We start from the raw sequence: 17,238 nt of genomic DNA, 5'->3' as shown, positions 1-17,238 counted from the left end.
CAATTAATTTCACTAAACCCAATATAATTTAATGAATAAATCTCTCAAATGAATATATAGAACTGGAAAAAATAAAAAAAATTGTTAGAATTTATAAAGATAAATCCGGTTCTCAAAAACAGTATAGTATTTTAGGTAGATAAGTTTACTTAACTGAAGGGATCGTGGGTGATTTTTAAATAGAATTATCTAAATTTTTTATTTATTTATTTTTTTTTTAACAAAAAAAAAAAAACCCTAAAAGTTAAAATAAATATTATCTATTGAATTTCTTCAATGTATAAATTCAGGAAGATATATTCTAATTAAATTCTTGTTATAACTAAAAAATTGTAAGGTTCTAAGCATAAAAAATTGAGTGCTCCCAAATGGAGGCAGACATTGATGTCATAAAAAGATTGACCCTGACCCAAATTCGGTGAACTGCTCCAAATTGTAAAATGTAAATTAAATATAAATGCATCTACCTAATTCAAATTGTCTGAAATATTGCTTTCCGACCATCCTATATACCCTACTCCATTCCTATCCCTATTGCTTATTTATATACCTTTCTTTTTTTTTTTTTTTTTTTTTTTTTTTCTTTTTTTTCTCTCTGTAACTGGCTACACGAACCCTCTTCCCTCTAACTTCTAAAACTTTCCCTTTAATCTCTATACATTGGCCCCAGCAACAAATTTTTGTAACCCCATCTTAATTGAAGATACTCATTATATGAAGTTGAAATCTTAACTTTCCTAAGATCTTTAAACCATGCTACACGTTAGACCTGGCAAAATATTTTCTTCTAAAATTAAGTTCTTCAACTTTTTTTTTTTTAATTCTGAAAACTTTCTTGCCTGATGAGATCAATGATTGAAACTGTCTGCACATTGTAGCAAGATATGACTATTTACTTAAAGAAAATAAAAATTATATAATTATAAATTGGATGTAAATGGCACTAATCCTATTCGGGTTTAAACGATTTCCTCCAAAGGAGGAAGTTTCGTGGAAGTACGAAATTCGCAAGTGGTCCCTAGTCGCATGTATATCTCTGTTAGGGGAGATGACAACATTACCATTTTGCAACTCTTTCACAGATGTGTCAACATCCTCCTACATACAGTGCCTGGAATTCCCAAATTGCTCACCCATCTGGTACTGACGAGGCTCAACATTGGTTCTTGTTAGATCACCAAAGTTAAGCAATGTTTCAACGTGGTTATGCCATATATAAATTACAGAGGCTTAAAAGTTAATGGACCAGACTATGAAAGTGATTGAGAGCAACTAATAAGATGAGCATAGATGAAAAGCTGTTTAGTTTTGTCTAAGGGCAAAGTATCACTGATGCTAAATCCTAACACAAATGCTTGAGAAGTATCTTGGTAAGAAAAAGAACCTGTATTTTGCTTTTGTGGATCTGGAGAATGCCAAGAGATGCTGTCTTCTGGATTTTGACTAAATTAAATTCATATGAGCGCTGGACTGTATATTTTAGTGGTACTTGCAAATGGCAGTCGAAAGATGTTCGGACAAGGAAAAAGGTGTTGGTGAAGGGCACAGAAAAAAATTGAAAATTTCTGATTGAGTTAGCCCACACTGAATTTTATTTTTTTATTTTTATTATTTTTTTTTTTAAATGAAAATGGTCGTACATCGAGTGAGTGGTTGACGAAAGTTGTTCCAGCAATGTAGGAATACATCAGAGATTTGTGCTGCGTCCATTGCTTTTCAAGTTTGGTAGAAATATTGTCCAGGGAGTTTCGTACAGGAAGTTTGAAAAAGGTGCTTTATGCTAATTTAGCTTGTGAAACAAAGGATGGCAACTTGTTAATTTAGTGAAAAAGACATTCATCAACATTAATGACAAACATTCTCCATATGTAAAAAAAATTTTTTTTTTTTTTTTTTACAAAGGAGTCACCACTTATCAAAGACTGGAGGCCACGTGACGATAAGGGTAAATGAGTGTACAGTAGTCAATAGGAAAATGTATTAATCGTTAGTGGAAATTTGGTAAATCGGATTACTTAAGAGGATGGCTCATCAAGAATTTGTTCACGTTGCACTTGTAGACAACCATATTGTAGTCAGTTGGAAAGCAGGAAAACTGAAGAGTTTCACAGGCGTGCAGTTCTAAGAAAGAATCTTTGGTCATGGAATCGACGTTTAGTTTTATACACAGTGGGGGAAATTATTGATAGTGGTTTCAAGTAGACGAGTGTTTTTCATGAAAGTCAAACCGGAGGGGGGGGGGCATAGATTGAAGCTCAGTTTTCTCAAAAGTCCACATATCAAGACCAAGAATGTTTTATATATTGTAATAAGGAAAACGTTGGGTGTCCATACAGATTTTGAACTTTTGGTTGCGGGATGTTAGAACTTTGATGCAAGGGTGAAATCGATCCAAAACAACATGGATCCGATTAGTATAATCCTAAAAAGGGTAGAAGACGATGTGGAAACAACGTGAATCAATTTCAATCAACTCCAACTATTTGACAGTTTACTATTATCCTTAGCTTTTGTTTTAAAGGCTCACACTTCAAGTAAATTTCCGTTCTGTATTGCTTGCAGGTAAACAAAATGTGATCTGGATTGTTCATTGTTTCTTAGTGAACCAGAGTTGCCTTTCCCTACTCTATATTCTTGTGTTGGAGCCCTTTTTTCATAGACTAAGGGACAGGGTGGTGATACCAACCCTACACAGTATTGTTCTGTCTGTTGGAGAGGAAGTCGATGATGTCACTGTGTTTTGTGTCAAGCTTTCATAACATTTGCACTGTGATTAAGGCTCTCAAACTATACAAACAAGTTGCATGGGCCATAGGCAATTTCAACAAATCCAGTAACTTGAGGTTGTCTGCAGCAACATGGTTGTGTTACTGAATCTTTTCACTGGATAGATGGCACAACTTGGATCCCTGATGTGTGGTTCGGTCCGTGTTTACAGCTTGTAAAGAACAAATCAGAAGTACAGTTAAAGGTTGCAGCGTCTTATGATTTGGCTTCATAAGGGGACTTTGCCTTAGAGTGGAGGTGTATACCATGTACATCTTCTTACTCTTTACCAATTGGCTGTACTGCCCATGCCTGAAGACTGCTTGACAATTATGCATCTGCTTTTCTCAGTTTTGTAACCAAGCAGAATGCCATTTGTTCGAAGACACAGTTATACTCAACATCTGGGATGCCAAACTTAGCAAGTTATCAACATGCTGAGAGTGTGACATTCCTTCAAAGTGCCTTAGATTAATTAAGTCCTGTCTCCATTTTATTTTATGTCACTAAAGATCCCCAGGATGCCCCAATTTTTTTGTTTTTTTTGCTCTCAAATAGCACTTCTGGAGGTCACAAACCACTAAGGATTCTTTAATTCCTTCTTAGTTTCACTCAAAAAACAGTCAGCAATTCATAATTCTTTTCCTTCAAACGCCTTAGCTTAACATTCACAGGAAATATGAACTCGAATAAATACATTGAGAACATTGTGAAGGAAGGTCAGCTCTCTCTATTTTGCTAGAAAACTACTCACACCTGAGAGTATCCTGTACTTCTACAAAGAGTATTGTTGCCACATTTGGCCTGGTGCATCTATCTCTCCCTCTTCGATAGGGTCCAAAAAACTAAATCTGACCCCCAAGATCGCCATGGGCATGGAATATGTGCCTACATTAAAGATGGCTTTCCGTATGGTAGGGATATCTCCAGAGAAGACCCTAATTTACCTTATATGTGCTTCCGGGTTGCACTTGCTTACACCACTGCATTTATATTTGCCCTCTATGGTCCCCACAACAGCAGAGTTACTATCTTTAGGAGTATATCTGAGAAAATTGACCACATCCTGTCTGCTTATCATTCGGCTAACGTACGCATTTGCGGTGACTTCAATGTCCATAATATGGAATGGTTGACCCACTCAAATAAGCAAGATGATGAGGGGAGGTTCTGTCGTGATTTTGCCATTGCCTATTACCTCACTCAGATCGTTCACAAACCCTCCCATGTGCCCGATACTACCGGTCAGTATGCAAGCCTTCTAAACCTTTTTCTTACAACATCCCCTGAGTTATGTTCATGTTCCATTCTATCTTCTCTGGGATCTTCCGACCATTCAGTTGTATCAGTTAAGATAAAAATGAAATGTAATAAGTCTTCAAACGTACCTCTTCACCGTACTGTATATCGATACTCTACCGCTGACTGGGATAGCTTCCGTACATTTATATCTGATCTACCCCTGCATTCCATGTTTAAAAAGGATGTGTCCTCCATAGTATCAGACCTGACCAATGGCTAATTGTAAGCATAGACCGATTCATACCATCCAAAAAATTCCAACAAAAACCAAACAGCCAGTCATGGTTCTCCCCAGAATGTACTGCTGCTATTGCGCACACAGAAATCACTTTTTCCATAGCTACCAACGTAATAGATGCACTGAGACTAAAGTTGCCTTCAGGACTGCCAGCAACCACTGTAAAAGAGTAATAAAAAATGCTAGAGAGCTATATGCTCAGTCCGTTAAATCCAAAGTAGCTGAGCAGCGGCTTGGTTCCCACCAGTTTTGGCAAATAGCAAACAGGATCCTGAACAGAAGCCTGCGTTCTATCCCAGCCATCATCAATGGACCTGAGGTCATCTCGTCAGCATCAGACAAGGCCAAATTATTTGCCAAGAACTTTGCAGCTAATTCTATCCTATCCGACGAAGGCCATCAACTCCCCATATTTTCTCCTATAACAGACAACATGCTATGCAACATACAAATATCTGTGCGTGATGTCGCCAAGCTAATCAAGAACTTTGATTCCAGTAAAGCAACTGGCCCTGACGGCATTCCAATTATAGTGTTGAAAAAGCTTCAATCAGAACTTGCCCCCATACTTACAAAACTGTTTAAGCATTGCCTTAAAGAGAAGTGCTTCCCAACACCCTGAAAAATCTCATCAATATTTAAGAATTCAGGTGATAAGTCATCTCCCTCTCAGTACAGACCAATAAGTCTCCTGTGTGTCATGAGTAAGTTGCTGGAACCCATATTAAATAGAGAAGTAGTCAACCACCTCAGCAGAAATAACCTTCTTAGTGACATGCAATATGGTTTCCGTTCTGCTAGATCTACAGCAGATGTGCTAACGGTTATATCTCATAGGATTAGTGAATTTCTCAACAAAGGCTTCCTTTCTAAGGCAATTGCTCTTGACATATCAAAGGCCTTCGATAAGGTATGGCATAAAGGCCTGCTGCACAAGGTTTCTCGCTACGGTATAACTGGAAATGTTTTCTCAATTATTAAATCATTTCTCTCTGAAGAGTAGTGCTTGATGGGCAGAAATCAGAAGCCCAGAGTATTAATGCTGGAATCCCTCAGGGGTCCATCCTGGGCCCAACTCTCTTCCAATGATCTCCCAAAACAAATACTTAAATCATTCGTCGACATCTATGCTGATGACATGATCATCTACGGCAACACATCAAAGGCCGTAAATGACAAAGCTCTCTCTGATTACCTCTCCTCTGATCTTGGGCGCGTGGTTCAGTGGTGGAAGAGATGGCTGGTTACTTTTAATGAATCTAAAACTAAGCTCCTCTCTTTACATCATCAACACTCTGATCCCCATCTGGCATCAATTGAAATGGATGGCTCTTGTCTTAGGGAGGCTCCATGTTTTGACAAGCTTCTGGGTTTGACCTTTACTCCTGATCTGAAATGGAACACGTACATCAAGTCTGTTGCCCAGGTCGCTGCGAAAATGGTGGGATCCTTCTACCGCTCCAGAAGATATCTCACTACTGATGCAATTTTCTATCTATATAAAAGCCAAGTACGTCCAAGGATGGAGTACTGCTGCCACATCTGGGCAGGAGCTGCTAAAAACAGCCTATCCTGCCTTGACAGAGTACAAAATAGACTTCATAGCTTAGTGGGGGATGCCCCTTTCTCTTCCCTGCAACCTCTCTCCCACAGAAGACACGTTGCGAGCATGTCTAATGATTACTATAATACTAACATGTTGCGAGCCTGTCTAACGATTAATAATCCTTATCCCCGAGTGGCTTCCGGGCCTTGATAAGTGGTGACTATCACATAAAAAAAAAAAGAAAGAAAGTCTCCAATCTAATAGGTCCCAATTTGTCAACTAGGTTCCAACCCTTGCCGCATCACCACAATGTTGCATCGCTGTCTCTGTTTTACAAGTATTTTCATGGAATGTGTTCTGATGAACTCCTTGCACTTGTGCCACCTCGACATACATATCCCTGACAAACAAAATCACACCCCTTCACTGCTGAGGTCCCTAAATACCAGAAAGCTTTCTACTCTAATTGCTTTTTCCCTGAAGCAGCTAGACTTTGGAATTCCCTTCCTGCTACTTATTTCCCTGACTGTACTGATATGCAGAAGTTTAAATGTAACGTAAACCAACATCTTGGTAATCTTTCTTAGGCATGGTCCCAATTAGTAGGCCCTTACGTCCAAGTGGCGATGTGCCTTGTTCGAGGTGGAGGTGAGTAAAAATAATAAAGTAATCTAGATAAGGAGTGCCTTACATAATTAACATTTTGTGTTTTTTTTTTGTATCCCGCTCGTTATGATATATATATTTTGTAAATTAATTTTGAAACATCTGTGATGATTTGAAGTAGTTTAGTTCAAAGAGTGAATGCAGTATTGTGGTTAAAGCTAGTCTACGGAATAGAGAAAGTGTATGAATCGATTCCCACACCAAACATTTTGTGTTAAATTTGAAAGGAAAGGAAAATCGTCATATCTTGGCCAATAATTGATGTCTTTAGTGTAAAGCCATTCTTGTAATAGAAAAGAAGGGCAGAATCAATGAATCAGGTAAAGAATCACCCCTTCTCAGGTACATGGTATCATAAAACACCTAGACACCTCAAAATCATGTGGACCCAATCTCATCCTGGCTGTGATATTAAAAAAATGCTGTGCTGAGGTTGCTCCAAACTTTACTACAAATGCCTTAATAAATCTTGCTTTCCTGACTGCTGAAAAACTTTTTCTGTGGTACCAGTTTACAAGAATTTTGGCAAAAGAACTGACCTATTAAATTATCGCCCCTTTAGCTTCCTCCCACTTTTTGCTAGAATACTTGAGTCCATAATTAATCAAGCTCTAGTTCATCACCTTACAGCTGCTAAACTTCTGACCGGCAATATGGATTTAGTCAAGCTCGTTCTACAGCTGATAGCCTAACTGTAATCTTTAAAAATATATACCATTCATTGGACAAAGCAGCGGAGGGTAGAGCTGTAGCCCTCGATATATCTAAGGCTTTTGACAGGGTATGGAATCATGGTCTTCTAAAGAAAATCAGATCATATGGTACCACTAGAAGAATACATAATGTAATTAAATCCGTCTTAAGTAAGAGAAAAATCCAAGTTTTCCTCGACAGTCGTACATCTAAACAATGTGATATAAATGTGGGAGTACCTCAGGGGTCTATCTTAGGACTTTTGTTATTTCTGATATTTATAAATGACCTCCCTGATAAAATTGTTTCGGAGATGGGTATATTTGCTGATGACTCCACTCTCTATAACAGGCACGAGGGGAAAACAAAGGAACACATATCTAAGGAAATGGTAGAAACACTAGAGGAAGACCTCCAATCTTTAGTGGAATGGGGACAAAAATGGATGGTAACATTCAATGCTGCTAAGACTAAGCTTGTTTCCTTCAATAACAACAAGAAACCTTTTCTACCACCAATAGTAATGGCCAAGAACACATTGCCTGAAAGTACTTCCTTTAAACTCTTCGGCCTAACATTCACAAGGAACATGAACTGGAATATACATCGAGAGCATTGCCAAGGCTGCTGCAAAGAAGGTGGGTGTTGCAATATTTTGGTTTTATTAATGGGGTATGATCCCACACAGTCGGACGATTCTATTTATAAACGATGCTGCTAAGAACTGACGAATCAAATTAATTCACGTTCTGCTACCAACCAATCAGAAACCAGAATTGCTTCATAAATATTAAACCTTTTCTGGAGCAATTAAACATGTTTTTTTTCCGTCTCGACACGGTAAGAATATTTTGTTCTGTGGAACTGACTACTACAAACAAGTCACTTCCCAGGACTTGTGTGTAACAGCGAACCATCTGAAACTGTTCTGAAACTCAAAATGGCTTACACTTCTAGACACGTGTTTATATGTTTTCGGGGAGCTAAAAATAGCTACCCAATCGTTGCTTAGCCTCAATTTAGCACAAGTCTAACGTTCTGCAAATGACTTCCTTTGTTTTGGCAGAGGTGTGAGTTGTTTTGTAGACTAAAGTAGTCATCTAGCAAACTATAATGAACCAAGCACTTACACTTCTAGAAAGCTACTTATGCCTGAAAGTATCGTGTACCTCTATAAGGCCACCATTCGCCCATGTATGGAGTATTGCTGTCATATTTGGGCTGATGCATCTGTTACTAGTCTCTCGCTCCTTGACAAGGTTCAAAAGAGAGTTACCAACCTGATAGGTCCTGAACTGTCATCTAGGCATCAGCCTCTGTCCCATCGACGAAATGTTTCATCCCTCTTCCTGTTTTACAAGTATTTTAATGGTGAATGCTTTGACAAACTACAGCCACTTGTACCCCCTCAACATAAATATCCCCGACAAACTCGACAAGTAACTAAATTCCACCTCTAGAAATCTCTAGGTGTAAGAAAGCAGTTTACTCCAATAGTTCCTTCCCCAGAACTGCTAGACTTTGGAATACCCTTCTGGGATTCTGCTTTCCCAACTGTACTGACATGCAGAAGTTCAAGTGTAATGTGAACCGACATCTTCCTACTCATCTCCCTTCATAATATCCTTGCAATTTATGTCCCCGATAGTAGCCCCCTGCTTCAAAGTGACACTGTGCCTTGTTTGGGGTGAAAATTGAATAAAAAAAAATTAATCCAATTAAGGTCAGCAGAGCATAGTTGTCTTCTCATGTCAAAATGGAACACAATCACTGAAGAATTCAAAGATAATCAGTATGTTTTATGAATTACACACACACACACACACATATATATAATTCGAAACTCAACGCAGATTAGAGAAAAGGATCAATGAACACAAGAAAGAAATAAGAAATAGCAATTCCCTGCATGTATTATTCTTTCATTCATTGAAGCATAATCATACTTTTTGACTTAGTTAAATTTACTTCAAATAAATCACGATGGAGACTTCTTGAATCAGCGCTTATCGCAAATTCAATCACAATTAAGCAATGTGGACGTTTCTATAATGTATCATCATTAATAAGTAAACTTCTATTAAAAGAACATTATTTCATTTTAGACACAGTTTAACTCTCCTACACTATAGAAAACACCACCTATAATAATTAATACATCAGTAGGGTTATGACAAGAGAATATTCTTTTCATTGTTTTGACTCTTGTGGTGAACTGGTGGATATTATATATGTCCCCCAGTCGTACAAAATAGGAAAAATGAATTGTTTTGAGGAAGTATTGAAGTAAACGAACTAGAATTTATTTTGTGAAGAAAAAAATGAAAGAAAAGGGTACAGCACATGTTTAGTTTGGCGTGCTGTTAACTGGTGAGAAGGAAAGTCTATTGTTGTAGAGAGGGAGAAAATGAATGAGAAAATCAATCCAGACCATGGAGATAGAAAGCATGTAAAGTGTACGTACTGTTGGTTGACTGTTGCCCCCACACACAGTAGCAGGTGGCGTGAGGCGCGCGTGCCCCGAAAGGGGGCGGCTGGTCTGCTGACCACTTAGGTCGGAAGCCGACTCGAAAAGAGAGAAGCAGCTTATGTCTCTTGCCTTTATAGTTGTTTCCGGTGGTCTTTTGCGCATGTGTGGATTTCCTTCAAAGGGGAAGTGACGTTGCCCATGTGTGCGCATATGTGTGCGTAAATGTGTGTATGTTAGTATGTGTGAGTGTATGCACGTGAATGTGAGTTATGTACACAAACATGAATATATCTATGTGTGTGTGTACGTGTGTGCATATGTGTATGACAAGAAAAATGGTTGGATATGTGAACGCGTGTTTTTGTGTGGGACTAGAAAGGGCTCGTACAATACTCCCCTTCCCAGGAAAAAGAAAATATGGAGTGTATATATTTTTTTTTTAAGTAATGTTTTGGGCAATTGACTTTTCGCCCTGTTTTTTTGCTGTTGGTGTGGTTGTTTAAAAAAAACATCAAAAACAGAGTGTGTTCGTAAAAAAAAATGTATTTACTTACGCGTGGAAAAGGCGTTTACTCTTTTTTTTTGGCTGGCATTTGTTTTGTTTTTTTTGTTGTGTGCTGACATGTGCAACGATTTGCTTGGACAGTGAAGTGAATTGTTCGTTTGGAAGGAAAATGTTTTGTTCGTGTTGACGTCGTGTGTCAAGTTGATGGTGTCTTCGCAAGTGAGTCTGCGGTAGTGTGTGTATTGTCTGTACGAGCGCTAGTTGCACATTCGTTCGTGTTGAACGGTAGTGTCCAGTTGCCGGCTGTCAACGAAACTTCCAGTTGTGAGTTTATCAGTGTGCGTGGTGCATCTCAACTCGTATTGTTGATTCAACTTCTTCCTATGTGTTAATAGGGATGTCGCGTTATTGTTACTTTGCTGTTGCCTCTGCTGTGTGGGAGAGAATGTATATGATTTTGCTCCTCACGTTTGTTGCAAGGTAATGTCAGGAAACCGTGAAAAATGTTTGTTGAGGACGAATTTTTCTTTATATTCGGTATGAAGTCGACAACTCCGTGTTTATTTTTCTGCCAAGTCTGACGAGGGGTTTTGTCATAATTGTTTGTAGTAGTTATTCCTGTCGGTAGTAGTTCATTTGTTTTTCTTTGTTGAAAAGTTAATTTTTTTGTTTATCAAAAAAAATGCGCGTCTCGCTCAAAACAATTCATTTAAAAAAAAAAAAGTAGAGTCACCATGTGTGTTCGTTTCATGTCAGTCGGTCGCCGGTTTGTAGAGGGCTAGTGGTATAGAAGGAAATGCGTGTTCATCTCACGTCGGGTCACCAATTTGTTGTGGTGTGGTAGATGTATTTTATAGCCCCCAGTGATTAGGAAAAATGAATTGTTTTGGGGAAGAAACAAACAACGTGTTAAATTGAAATAAACGAACTAGGATTTATTTCATGAAGAAACAAATGAAAGAAAAGGGTACAACACGTGTTTAGTTTGGCGTGCGTCTCTCGCTGTTAACTGGTGAGAAGGAAAGTCTATTGTTGTAGAGAGAGAGAGAGAAAGAAAGTCAATCCAGGCCACGGAGATAGAAAGCATGTAAGGTGTACGTACTGTCGGTTGACTCTTGCCCCCACACACAGTAGCAGGTGGCATGAGGTGCGCATGCCCCGAAAGGGGGCGGCTGGTCTGCTGACCGCTTAGGTCGGAAGCCGAACTCAGCACCTTTGGGTAACACTTGGCCATATGTCACTAGGACAATTCTTAGTTGGTTTTTGTTAATGTTAAACCTATGTTGTTATTCAAGGTTTTCTCTATTAGGGGTGTCCAAGTTGCATTCAGCTCTACTTTTGGTTTGCTCAGTAGGTTGTTATGTCCAAGCATGTGAGCTGTTTCTTTAAGTTTTCTCACTCTCTGTTTATTATTTTTACTAAGACTAAGAGTGGTCCTAGACGTTGTATCAAAGTTTACAGTTACCCAAAGGTGCTGAGTTCAATCCTGAACGAAGGCAGTGAAAAGTAACATTCAAAACAGAGAATCAGCAACTATGTCCCAGAGCCTAGCTGGAGTCTGAACATGGTACCCCCGTAATAATAATAAAGGGTTGGGTTTGAGACTCCTAACAAACGGTTCCCCAGTTTGATACAAAACACCTGATGAAGGCCGGAGGGCAAAACGGCCGAAACTTTGTGACTATAACAACCAAGATGAGGAAGTCAGTCCGACAATCTCAATAAATGTAAGAAATGTGTAAGAATTAATAAATAATAGAGATATAAGAAATACAAAGTTATTAAATATAGGAGAATAAAAAAATAGATATAAAAAATGAGTATAAAAATATAAAAAGCCAAGTGAAAATACGACAATAAGGAAAATTTACAGTAGGAGAAAGTTCTTAAAGGCAAAGGAGTAGAGATGTGATCCAAAATTTTAAGGTCTTTGTTGAAAAATCTTCTATATATATAAAAGCCAAGTACGTCCAAGGATGGAATACTGTTGCCATATCTGGGCAGGAAAAACAGCCTATCCTGCCTTGACAGAGTACAAAATAGACTTTGAGGCTTAGTGGGGGATGCCCTTTTCTCTACCCTGCAACCTCTCTCCCACAGAAGAGACGTTGCGAGCCTATCCTTGTTTTATCGTTATTTCCATGGCAGGTGCTTGTCTGAACTCCAATCTCTGGTCCCCCCTCGCCAATCTTTCACGAAAAACACCCGTCTAGCTGAATCCACTGTGAAAAATTTTCCCTGCTCTATATCAGTGCCTAAATCAAAACGCGGATTCCATGAACAAAGCTTCTTTCTTAGAACTGCACGCCTGTGGAACTCTGTTCCGTCTGCCTGCTTCCCACCGGACTACAACTTGGATGTCTTCAAGTCCAACATTAACAAATTCCTAATGAACCGCCCCCTTAAGTAAACACTTCATCAAATCTCCACACTAACGTAATGTGCTTGCAATAACCCTTATCCCTGATAAGTGGTGATCACTGTGTAAAAAAAAAAAAGCATTGTCGAAATATTTAAAAAAAAAAAATCATTAATAAATAAACAAAAGTTCTGAGCTTCAGTCTATGGTCCCCCCTCACCAAACTTTCACAAGAAACACTCGTCTAGCTGAAAACACTATCAATAATTCCCCCCACTCGTTATCTGTTAGTTTATTGTTATTTTCAATTTATTGTTATTTTTAATTCATTGTTATTTTTAATTCATTGTTATTTTCAATTCATTGTTATTTTTAATTTATTGTTATTTTTAATTCATTGTTATTTGTAATTTATTGTTATTTTCAATTTATTGTTATTTTCAATTCATTGTTATTTTTAATTTATTGTTATTTTCATTTATTGTTATTTTTAATTTATTATTATTTTCAATTTATTGTTATTTTCAATTCATTGTTATTTTCAATTTATTGTTATTTTCAATTTATTGTTATTTTTAATTTTTTGTTATTTTCAATTCATTGTTATTTTCAATTTATTATTATTTTCAATTCATTGTTATTTTCAATTTATTATTATTTTCAATTCATTGTTATTTTCAATTTATTGTTATTTTCAATTTATTATTATTTTCAATTTATTTTCGATTTTTTGTTGCAAACTAAATAAACCGACATTTTATATAAACACCATTTGAATTAAATTTTCTGAGAACATTTGAATCAAGATGAGAGAATGTCTCTGGAGAAAATAGGAACAAATATTTAATTAAGAATTTACTTTGAAATAATTACTATTTATAGGTGTGATTTACAATTAATTCCCAATTACAGGGTGGAACGATAAAATTGTCGCCCTAGAAAAGACGATATGATTCCTTTTCCGTTTGATTAAAAGTGTTTTCTTTTTTTTCTTTTTTTTTTTTTTTTGCAAACCATCTACTAGTTGGTCAATTGTGTACAAATTCCAAGAGCAATAGGAGCCTTCTATCATGTCTGAAAGTGACACAATGTTCAATGAGCGAGATCGGAGATGTGCCACTGTACAACTCATGCTCTCTACTGATCCAAGTTATGACAACAGAACCATTGCCAGCACCCTCAAGTGCAAATCCTGACGGTTCAATGCTTGAGGGCACAGCTCAACAAAGTTTTCAGCCATGGCTATGGTCTTTGGTGTGGTTTCAAGTGAGGGTCACATCATGCCACCTCACATCTTCGAAGTCAGCTTGAAAGTCAACACCAAAGTGTACCTGGATGTGCTGGAGAATGTTGTGATTCCCTGGTGCAATCAGGTGATCGCTGGCAGACCCTGGGTGTGGCAGCAGGACTTGGCATCGGTCCACAAATCCAAAGAGACCCAGGCTTGGTTTTGAAAAGAGTGCTTCTGTGGCACTATTTGTTAGTACCACTGATCGTTGTTGTTGCGTTCTTTACCACCACCATGGCTGGAGTGTGATTTGGTTGCATGGAGTGATACACTGAAAAAGAGGAACCACAGTGCAATTTCATGATTCCCTTTCCCTTGATTGCTGGAAGCCATGATGTGAACACATATTTTTTGCTCTCTGTAAAAAAGAGGGGGGGCACCCCCTCTCCCTCAACACTAGTTAGGAATAACTAGGTAATTAGCTGATGATTCAAAATCAATTGTTGATTGTTGTAATTGTAAGTGTAAAATATTGTAATATATTTTATGTAAAAAAATAAACTAGTTAAGATTTATATATATTGCGTTGCGTTGTCTGTTCTGCCTTAAATGTCGAAACGGTGCCTGCAGTGGTCCCAGTCAGGGAACTCCAACACGAAGACAATTCCAGCTAGATGACGACCAGCATGAAGATGTCATCCTGAGAGAGTGAAGGAGCCAGCCACACCCAAAATCCCAGGTATGTCTTTACTCTTCAGCTCTGACAAAAAGACGTCTTAGCGACTGATCCTCATATTCTCATATCCTATCGTTACAATCTGGTGTCGTTTCAAGACATTTATGTAACACGCGGGTTGGTCATGCTATTGACTGGGCTGGCATGTTACACTACGACTCTCACTTGTCCCACTCTTCCCCCGACCTGAACCCTAACCCTAACCCTAACCCACTACTTTGCTTGGTGATACATCAAGAACATCACCAACATAACCTCCTACATCACCAAAACCAGCCTAATTGCCGCCATCCATCGAGTATTCACCAAGAACCTGCCGCTGCCTGTGGAAAGGTATGCTCCCAGTTCCGGACCCATGTCAAGGCAGTGATTGAGGCTGAAGGCAGCTACATTGAATATATATCAGCTCTGCTACATAATCAAGTTACTTGAATTGATTTTTTTTTCAATAAAAGTTTTAAAATAAAACTGTAGTGTTGTTTTCTTTAGGGCGACACTTTTATTGTTTCACCCTGTATTTGTTACTTTGAAAAAATAATTCAACCTCCTTTGACAATCCCTTTTATATCATATCTTTACAAGTTAATAGCTCCTACATTTGATAAGATAGTAGTTCAAATTGTTCAATTAATATTTGACCTTCCATCAATAATGGAGAAAGTCGATGGGTTTAGCTTTTGATACTAAATACTGGCTTACTCTGACTTAGCTGAAAGAAACCTGTAAATGAAGATTTTATTTAATGAATGGTTGTATCACATATATGGTGCTGTTATCCTCAGCAGCTTAAAAATATTTAATTATAATGTTTTCGTTAATAGTTATTACCAAGTTCTCTCTGATTCTCTCTTCTCTGATCTTGAACATGTGGTATAATGGGGAAAGAGGTGGCTGGTTATTTTTAATGCATCTAAAACCAAGCTTCTATCTTTACATCATCAACACTCTGATCCCCATCTGGCATCAATTGAAATGAATAGCTCTCGTCTTGGGGAGGTTCAATGTTTTGACAAACTTCTGGTCTTAACCTTTACTCCTGATCTGAAATGGAACACGTACATCAAATTCCTTCCCAAGGGTGCTGGAAAAATGGTGCGATCCTTCTACCACTCCAGTAGATATCTTACTGCTGATGCAATTCTCTACCTATATAAAAGCCAGGTACGGCCAATGATGGAGTAATGTTGCCACATCTGAGTAAGAGCTGCTAGAAGCAGCTTATCCTGCCTTGACAGAGTTCAAAATAGACTTTGTAGCCTAGTAGGGGATGCCCTTTTCTCTTCCCTGCAACCTCTTTCCCTTTGAAGAGACGTTGCAAGCCTGTTTTTGCTTTATTGTTATTTTCATGGCAAGTGCTCGTCTGAGCTCCAATCTATGCCCCCCCACCAAACTTTCACGAAAAACCCTTGTCTAGCTGAAACTACTATCAATAATCTGCCCCACTTTTTATCTGTGCTTGCACCCAAATGTAGATTCCATGAACAAAGTTTCTTTCTTAGAAGTGCACGCCTGTGGAACTCTCTTCTGTTTGCCTGCTTTCTAGCTGACAACAATTTGGTCATCTTCAAGTCAAACGTAAACAAATTCTTGATGAACCATCCCCTTAGGTAATCCAATTTTACCAAATTGCCACTACTAATGATTACTATGTTATTATCCCATTGACTACTGCACACCCATTAACCCTTAACCTCGAGTGACCTCCGGGCCTTGATAAATGGTGATTCCTATGTAAAAAAAAAAAAAATCATTTGAAAAAATATCTAAAAATTAAAATAAAGGCAATAAAAGGTTTTAAGTTGAAACTGCTTACAGAATACATAGTTGTAACATTTTCACTAATAATTGCTTTCAAAAAAATATATTTCATAAAATAGTGAAGAAAAAGCCAAAATTTAAAATGTCTTGCACAATATTGAAGACCAAACTTCTTAACAAATTAATTACAATGTTTTCTTTAATGATTACTATCAAATAAATATTTTTGTAAAATAATCAGAAAAAAATCCAAAATTGAAGCCACATTTTTAAAAAGGCCAAATACAATTTTTGAAGGCCAAATGACAGCCAAAAAGGCCAAATTCACGAAATTTGGCTTTTAAAAAAGTCAACCTAGCAACTCTGTACTTGTATTTTTCGGTTTGAAATTCCTCCAAACGTACCGAAAAACGAAATCTTTCCAGAGAAACCTGGATGTCTTCAAGTCCAACGTAAACAAATTCCTGATGAACTGCCCCCTTAAGTTGACATTTTTATTAAACCCCACACTAACGTACTGTACATGCAATAACCCTTATCCCTGAGTGGCTTCCGGGCCTTGATAAGTGGTGATCACCTTGTAAAAAAAAAAAAGAAATTTATATTTTAGAGAAAAAAAAACATTGCTAGCCGCTAGATCCAAAATTTACTCGCTAGATTCCAAACGAAATCTCCAGATCTAGCGGGAAAACCGCTAAATTGGCAACGCTAATCGCCACTGCCAAGCGGGATAACTCTTATCGTTTTCTTTCGTGACACGTTGACCGGTGAAAGAGGAAAAAGTCGTTGCGACACTTTTCCCCGCTTTCACCGTCTCTAGGGTTTTTCTTTCCAGATAACCTCTTCAATGAATTGTTTTCATTTAAAGTAAGTTTTCCTTTCGAATTATTATGTTTTCTTTTGCAAATGACGATTTCTGATTAAAAATGTCGATAAAAACTTACCTTTTTATCTACATTTGTTATTTGATA

General features: G+C 37.7%; 2 protein-coding genes across 2 annotated transcripts in view; both read left to right on the top strand.

Annotated features, from left to right (window-relative positions):
* The window catches only part of LOC145272817 (uncharacterized), a 731,987-nt gene that overhangs the window by 651,127 nt on the left and 63,622 nt on the right, over positions 1–17,238 (top strand). The window lies entirely within an intron of this gene.
* The window catches only part of LOC145266622 (proton-coupled zinc antiporter SLC30A5-like), a 103,391-nt gene continuing 103,137 nt past the window's right edge, over positions 16,985–17,238 (top strand). Inside the window, exon 1 of the mRNA XM_080122532.1 lies at positions 16,985–17,134. The gene's annotated coding sequence lies outside the window, so the exon portion shown is untranslated. The remainder of the gene's footprint in view (positions 17,135–17,238) is intronic.

Source organism: Euprymna scolopes, chromosome 4 (assembly GCF_053919585.1).
Source record: "Euprymna scolopes isolate OS-2025 chromosome 4, ASM5391958v1, whole genome shotgun sequence".
NCBI lineage: Eukaryota > Metazoa > Mollusca > Cephalopoda > Sepiida > Sepiolidae > Euprymna > Euprymna scolopes.
This window is presented reverse-complemented; position numbering and strand designations above follow the sequence as displayed.